Source organism: Branchiostoma floridae, chromosome 10, assembly GCF_000003815.2.
Source record: "Branchiostoma floridae strain S238N-H82 chromosome 10, Bfl_VNyyK, whole genome shotgun sequence".
NCBI lineage: Eukaryota > Metazoa > Chordata > Leptocardii > Amphioxiformes > Branchiostomatidae > Branchiostoma > Branchiostoma floridae.
This window is the reverse complement of record NC_049988.1, coordinates 1,274,107-1,282,298: the sequence shown is the minus strand read 5'-3', so window position 1 is coordinate 1,282,298 and position 8,192 is coordinate 1,274,107. Positions and strand designations below refer to the sequence as shown.

The following is an 8,192-nucleotide window of genomic DNA, read 5'->3' as shown; positions in this document are numbered from 1 at the left end:
TTGTGATTACGCGTATATCTCTACTTGTATTATGTCTTTGTATATATTCTGTCTCTTCTTTTTTGTTTAAGTATGTACATACGGGATCGCCTATTTCAGAACAGAGGAACTATCATTTCAAGTTTGTCTGTCGGGAATGAATGAAATGCCATGTCGGTAACCATTGATCAATATAGGGCGGTGATAGGTATGTTCACGGCCAATCTTCAAAGGATCGGCTTTACTGACATCTGATATAAATTCCCAAATTCTCTCCATAACTCAATCATACTTATCCGAAACAAAACTATTTAATTATTGCTTTTTTGTCCATCCTTACCATTTACTATTGGTAACATAAGTTTATCCGTCCGTTTCTTTTCAGAATTAGGCGTTCCCGTGCCCGTTTCATCTTTTTGTCCTAAGTTGTGTGGTTATTTTGTCTAGTGGTGTCTTTAATATAAGCCTGTGTGCTTGAGTAGGGGCACCACTATGTTTTTGTATTGTATTAATGTTGCAATAAAAATAAAAAAATAAAAAAAAACAGAGTTGAACCCGCCACGATCTTCTTCTCTGTCACTGCCGTTCTGCTAGTCTATCTTCTTCAAGGACAAAGAAGCAACAAAAACAAGCAACGGTGACGAGCGTGCGGCACGTGCCCACCAGACCCATACGGGGTATCCCGGGACATCTCCAGGGCAGCTTACGGGTGCCTGCCGGAAATCGACCGATAAAGGATCAAGGCATACGACTATTGCACGAAAGCCGCCGGAATCCCCACCGGAGCCCCTCGGGACCTTTAACAGGACGCGTGAAGAAAAAAATGATTTGTGACTACGTGAGCCGATGTCTACCCGGCTTTAGAGCCCGGCCGGGGCCTATATCGGTTAGACACCGCGCGGACACCCTAGGTAATGTAACGTAGGACTTAGCAGGTTTCCATCAGGATCTTTTATGCATGTAATTCATTTTTGACTGTTCTTTGTAAGTGTCTTCTACGTTTGGAATGCCTAATTTGCAGTATTGCTTCCTGCTTTATTTTTCTGCATTCCTGTTGGATTCACTGCCCCTTAGCGTCTTTGATTGCCTGGTTAACTTCGCTCTTTACTTTTTGATACTCTCTGTTTTCATGTCGGGATTTGAATCTGACTATTTTCTTTTCCCCCTTTTCGTCACAATTCTGTGACCTGGAAAATTACGGGTACTTGCTAGGTTTAGGCTGTAGAAGTGCCTCTTCCCTACCAGAATATATTGTGGGTCCAACCATCGGGCGAGTGCCAGGTGCAGGAAATGTGTTTGCTATGGCTAAGCCGTGACGCCTAGCAAACTCTAATAGACGTAGTCCATTGTCAATTGTTTTGCCGATCCCGTGTTTACCCACTGTTCCTGGCTAGTCCGTATCGGCATCAGTCCCTATCTTGGCATTAAAGTCCTCTAACAGTATAGTTATGTCGCTTTTAGGGATTCTCTGTATGAGCTGTGAGGTCATTGTGGAAGTTATCCAAGTCCTTAACGGTGGCATCACTTGTTGGCGCGTATGCCTGAACTATTGTAATGTTAAATGGTTTGGCACTGAGAGGTAGTGACATCAAGCGACTCGAGACAGGTTTATACACAACTAGAGTTTGTAAAACACATACCTTTGCCAAATGTGCTAGGTTTGTTAGGTAGGGTGGTGTATGTATTTGGCAATGTGTTTGTCAGTACATTTGAGGTTATATGATTGTAGTATGTGAGCGCTTATGCAGAGGATGGTAGTGGTGCTAACTGTGTTATAATTGTAGGGTATAGGGGCCTGAAGTTTTGGGAAGTGATTATATGTGTGTTTTTGAGCAGGTAGGGAGGGATATGATAGTAGAGGGTACATAAAAGAGTCTGAATTAGTTTCATGTATATCTTAACTGCCTGCAACTTCCAGGAGCAAAAGACCACTAGGGATCTACCTGACTTAAGCAGAGCTTAACAAAAGGTTTTGTAACTTTAGGACAACATAGACGTGCAAAAAGTAGATTACCCTAACATTGCTTGGCACAGTACAATAAGTATTGCCCCTACAGCATCAAATTACAATTGCCTCTGAGAAAATCAATATACTATACAGAACTGTTTAAGAACTGCAATATTCCACATTGAATAAGATAAACAAATGCAACTCAAATCTAAACTACACTGTATCGCAATTCACTGTACTACCTAGAGTCTATGGAAACTTTAGAGACACCCTACAATTCAAACTAGAATCAGTAGTATCAAACTATCCTTTCCTCTCTTATCGTTTCAATACCTTACATGTCAATCTTACCTGTCAGTTAAGTTATACACAGTTGCTTGCAGACCGACAAAACCTTCAAGTTAATCCATGCATGCCCTACCAGTATCCACAAAAATCTGTGTTTTCAAATATCTCCTGCCCCAAAACAAACTTGCTTGACTCTGTCTGCTCCAGCTGGTACCTGACCTTAGGGCACCTCAACATCCATTAAGTGATTGACAGCTCCAACTGGTGGAATCAACCAAACCAGGCTCGGGGGTTGTAATGCTTCAGAAGTCTTTGACAAGAATACCCCGGCTATCCCTAAACTAGCTGCTAGGGGGCCCAAACTTATGTCATCATCTCCTGAGCACAAGAGCTATCTAACACCAAAAAGTCGTGACCATATCATGTTTAGAATATGAAAAAACACACCCGGGAGTTGCGCTGCAGTACCAAGGGAAGCCGCTAGGGGGCCGTCATCGAACTTGACCTCCGTTTTCCAGACCCCTACCCACCCACCAAATATCATCATCGTCCGTCGAAGTCTTCTCGAGTTATGCTGTCCATGGGCAAAATTTTCCAAGTAAACCGGCGCCTGCACTTCCACGAAAGCCACTAGGGAGCCCAAACTCACAGCAGTCACTCTCTGCTTTAAGGGGTCCCTACCACTCAAAAATCACGACCGCAGCAAGTCCAATACGCGAGATATCAAGCATGCAGGGTCCGTTGCAGTACCTTAGCAAGCCGCTAGGGGGCCCATTATCGAACTCCCCCTTCTTTCTCCAGACCCCTACCTACCCACCAAATATCAGCCGCATCCGTCGCAGTCTTCTGGAGTTAAGCTACTCACAAGCGGGGGAAAATCACACAACCGAACCGAAAATATAACCTTTGCCAGAATGGCTATTCTGGCAAAGGTAATAACTACATCATTGTGCCTGTTTGTGAACCATTACTGTAGTTTCATATACATGGGAGCTTTCATGTCCACTGTAGTAGACTTAATGACCTTCATCTATACTTATTTGCTGTAGCTTGCTTTCAGCATTAAATGTTCTAACATTCCAAGTTACTATCCCAAATTTTCCTGCGCAGTTGTAGCTTCTTAACAGCAGTAGTATTCGTGCCGTCGGCTCGGTTGTTTTTAATCGCAGGCGACGTAGCTTTAGGTCAGACTGGAAGGCGTTTCTTCCCTTTGTGGACCGTCATACTGACGCAACAGGGAGTTTACTCCTTGGTGGTGCCTATCTCTTCTCCAAGGTTGATGTTCAGGCGGGTGGGGTCACGGTATAGTCGGACAAATTAGGTAAAAGTCGATGAACTCAAAGTAAGATAAAGTGGGAGGGGGCGCTACTGTATATATGTCTATCTAGCAAAACGAAAACAAACAAAAAAAAGAAAGATAAAATCGCTTAAGCCCTAACTATTTTACTCATCAGTGCTGGTTGTGATCTTCCCAGGATTTCCCCAACAGAGGATGAGAATGGATTCTTTTTCTCTGAGCTGGAGGCAGCCATCTTGGATGACCCCTCACCTACAAAAAATGTTTTGACAGGGTATTGCAAGATGGACAGTGGGCAGTGATGCGGCGTTTCAAAATTAGCACAGGCATTGTACAGGGCTTCAAAGAGCACAGTCATGAAAGCTGGTTAGTTCCGTGAGTGTTCACGATGGTCAAATTTGGCCCCAAAGTTTCCATTCAAACGCAGAGTATCGGGTTACCGGGGCTCCCGCGCGGTCCCCGCGGATGGCTAACGGTGACTGAAACATCTTCTACAAGATCGTGATAGTTTGAAAACAACCCCTCGCACGTGTCTTGCTAGAATCAAATGAAAATTAGCAGTGTGTATACCTCAAATATAACTTGTGCTGCACAATTTTGTCTAAATGTTTTCTGAAATATGCCTAGTTGGTTGGTTTAGAAAGGGTGTTCAGTGGCCAAAAAAGCAGATATCCTATTTAACCCTATGTAGACCGGGGGGGGGGGGCTAAAAGTGCCCGCGACAACTTTGACGTCATATAACTGGCGAACGACGTGCGGACTACCAAAATTGGTGTTAAATTTTCCTGAAATATTGTTGGCAACAATTCTGCGAAAAAGTTTTAGTTTGTGATTTTTCGTGTTGCCATGGCAACGGGTTTCTGACAGGCATATTTTCCCAAATTTACTAATTTCAGTTTGAATTATGGGATTTCACGGTTTTATTGCTAGATCTAACTTGTTTATTTATTTCATTAACATCCTGTGTAATTTTAAATTATATTTTTGTTTAAATATTCATAATTTATGCTAATTTGATGACGTCATGGGTCAAAATCTAAGATGGCGGACAATGTCATTTTCAACGATAAATACATGTAATTTTTACTCAAATACCGTCCAAATCTTTTATTTTCTTACAAAACACAATCACTTGATCATTTTCAGTCCATTTCTAGTGGGTTTTGGGGTTATATGTGGAAAAAGTCGTATTTTAGAAAATTCACGGTTGTCGATCCAAGATGGCGGACAAATATAGACGTCAGTGTCGTCGTAATTGGCAACATAAGACTTGGCAGACTTAGACACCAATAAGATAAGCTTTATTGTCATCATTTTGCTTAATACATTTAAATATAGCGGAAATTTCATATTTTGACGATTTTAGCCCAAACTATGACATTATGACGTCATAATTACGTCACATTACGTCATAAGGATACCAAAATTACAGAATATATAAAACTTTCCTAGTACATTATCTCCTCCAAATTTGGTGGTCGTAACCTAAGCCGTTTTGAAAATACGAAGGGGGGGGTCAAAAGAGCCCCCCCCCCTGGTCCCAGGAATCCCAAAAAAGCCTGGTCTAGATAGGGTTAAATTGGTTCTAAATTTGACCTTAAATCTAAATATTTCATATCATGTGTATAATGACTGTAAAATCAAACTTTATGTCTTAGGGATTTTTTTAAGTTCTTCTTCAAACAACTATTTTAAGGCCAAGATAAGGTCGAAAAACTATTTTTTTCAGACTCAAAGAAAGACCCGTAATTCAAAATTCCCTCCATATTCCAAAAATCCTTCAAACACAAATCTGGAGATATTAGTTGCCGATAATTCAAGTCTTGAAAGAGTTGATTTGCATTCGTTTTTTAAGCGATTTAAATACCATGTTTGACCGTATGTCGAGTCGCACTGATAGGGACATGGGGTAATTGATAACGCCGTAAACAAGTGTTGTAAAATTCAAGGTCACCAATAATGACGCCAGCAGCTTCGTTAAATGTCACATGTTTCACACAAAACGGCAGCGAAACTATGCTATCCAGATAACGGTTTATATTTCTGAAATTGCTTGTTTTTCTGCTGACGCGCGTAAATTGCTGTCTCCCGGTTTGTTTCTGCTTTACGTCAATTTAGCAGGGACATCAATCTATCATGTGCAGCATAGTATTCCTAACGGCAAAGCCGACTCCGTTTTCCCTAGTTTCTTCCATACCTTTCCCTTGCCAGAAGAATGTGTAGGAGTCTTTCGTAAGGAAACCACTGTCAGAAAGGAGTCTTTCTTAAGTCCCACTGTCAGAAAGTCGTTAAGGAATGGAGCGATGTCACTCAGCGTGCTGATGGAGAAACAATAACCATGAGAGCCACCAGCAGATCAAACGCCACCACCGCCAGCACCAAACCCGGAGACGGAAACGCAAAGAGAAACTGCAACATGGGCCTCAATATCCCCCCACATACACACACACACTCCGTCCAGGATTGACCCGAAAAGTCGTGTCGACCGGTCCGAAAAGGGTTAACGTATTATACATTGATACAATCAAATTATTGATTTTTCTTAGATTACCTGTGCAGTGCGTGCTAACTGGAATAGCAAAGCGGAAAAGACTGACTGGATATCAAGTGAACCAAAATGGGCAGGAATTAAGGTAACACTTTTAAAATGCCATAGCCCTTACGCGTTTTGTATATGATGCTATAAGGATTTGTAAGTAAGCTGTAAATATGCAGCATAAGATAGATGTACTTATCACCCACTAATATTCATCAGTAAAGAGTTGGCAAGTAGAGCAGTATATCAAATGCTAAAACAAGACAACGGCGAAAAGACAGAACACTGCTGGTTGAACTTTCCGTTGTGAATTCCGGACAAGCACTAACTTGTATTGGTTGTCGCAACTATGGAAATACTATCATAAAAAATGTTTAGAAAAAAAGGCCACCAGACAACTAGATATATGTCAACCTGGGCTTGCGGAACAGTTTCTGCTCATTTCCTTAATATTGTTTTTAAATTTCATTTTCAGATTGACGCTCATCATCTCATCAATCTTCCACAAGCAAATGAGTCTTTCTACGAGCTTACATACTACTCCACTGTGCCTTTCACCTGTTGGTCCACTTCTGACACACACGACACTTGCACAATTGAAATTCCGTTTTGGTTGGGAGAAGATGGAGTAGCGTCTCAATCATGTTCACTTACAATACGTGCTAAAAAATGGAGCGATGTCACTCAGCGTGCTGATGGAGAAACGATAACAATGAGAGCCATAAAAGATCAAGGAAAGACCAACCCCACTAAAACAATGACAATTACTTTTGGAACGCCTACTAATCTGTTGGCCTTTCCACACCCACCACGATCATTGCACTTTGTGCCGCATCTTTTCAATGGTTACACGCCGGAAGCCAGGATACAGGTACATTGTACACTCTTTACTCTCTTATATACCATATTGTTTGGTATTATATATTATCGCCGTATTTTTAACATTGAATTCCGGCGAATGAGATCGCACTAAAATAAAAAGTCAACGATGAGCAAACTAAAGAGGAGCCTTACAAGGCATGAAATACACTTTTTCTGTTCTTGCTGCGGATTCCTACTGTGATGTATTTTGTCGATGCTAAGAAATAAGAATAATGACAAGTAACAGCATTGAAATATATCAGACACGATTAGTATCAATGTCAACACCACAGGTCCGAGTGGAAGATGCCAGGGAAGGCCGATGTACTTCTACAGGAGATCCACACATTACAACATTCGACGGATCGTAAGCGTTATAAATCATCACCATTACTTTAGAAAATATAATCCCCGTAGTACCGAATTATTGTTCAGGTGGCCCATTCAAGTTGTATCTAACGTTGAAAATGAATAACAATGCATGTAGCAGATTACATTGAAACATTATGAGAAATAGATTAAATACACACCTGACAACAAAAGAACGGAGGATACATGAAAAATGTAAATCTTTGCAGAAAATCCCAATAGATGTTTATATACAGTGTGCGTGCTTGATGGACTGAAGTGAATGCCAGATTGATTGACTGGTCCATTGTAGAGAATACATTTACAATTAAATGTTGTGAGTATTGCGATCTACAATTCTGATGTAAATAACGCGAATGCATTTAGTCAACACGTCGGCCAGCACGTTGATTTACCTAAATTCTTGATTTGTTTGCTTAACCTTAACGCGAAGAAATTGTTTTAATTTTTTCATCAGGCGTGCAGAAAACATTGCCCATGGGGATTTTGTCTTGTATGCGAGCACTGCGAGAATGTTTGAGGTACGTCACATACACACACACACACACACACACACATACGTACACATACACACACACACTCACACAAACACACACACACTCACACAAACACACACACATACACACACACACACGCTCACTCGCATACACACACATACAAACACACACACACATACACATACACACACACACACATACATACACATACACGCACACACTCACATACACACACATACACACACATACACAGACACACACACACACACACATACAAATACACATACGCACACACGCACACATATATATATCACACACATACACACACATAAACACACACATACACACACACATACACATACACACACACACACATATACACACAGGAAAATGCACAGTCCTACGGGACCGCGT

General features: G+C 41.3%; 1 long non-coding RNA gene across 1 annotated transcript; it reads left to right on the top strand.

The window, feature by feature from the left end:
- Nucleotides 1–6,092: 6,092 nt before the first annotated feature.
- On the top strand, nt 6,093–7,804 carry LOC118425142. Its single transcript, XR_004832272.1, has 4 exons — nt 6,093–6,148; nt 6,527–6,922; nt 7,206–7,279; nt 7,739–7,804. It is a non-coding gene; the product is annotated as an uncharacterized LOC118425142 (long non-coding RNA).
- The last annotated feature ends 388 nt before the right edge of the window (nt 7,805–8,192 follow it).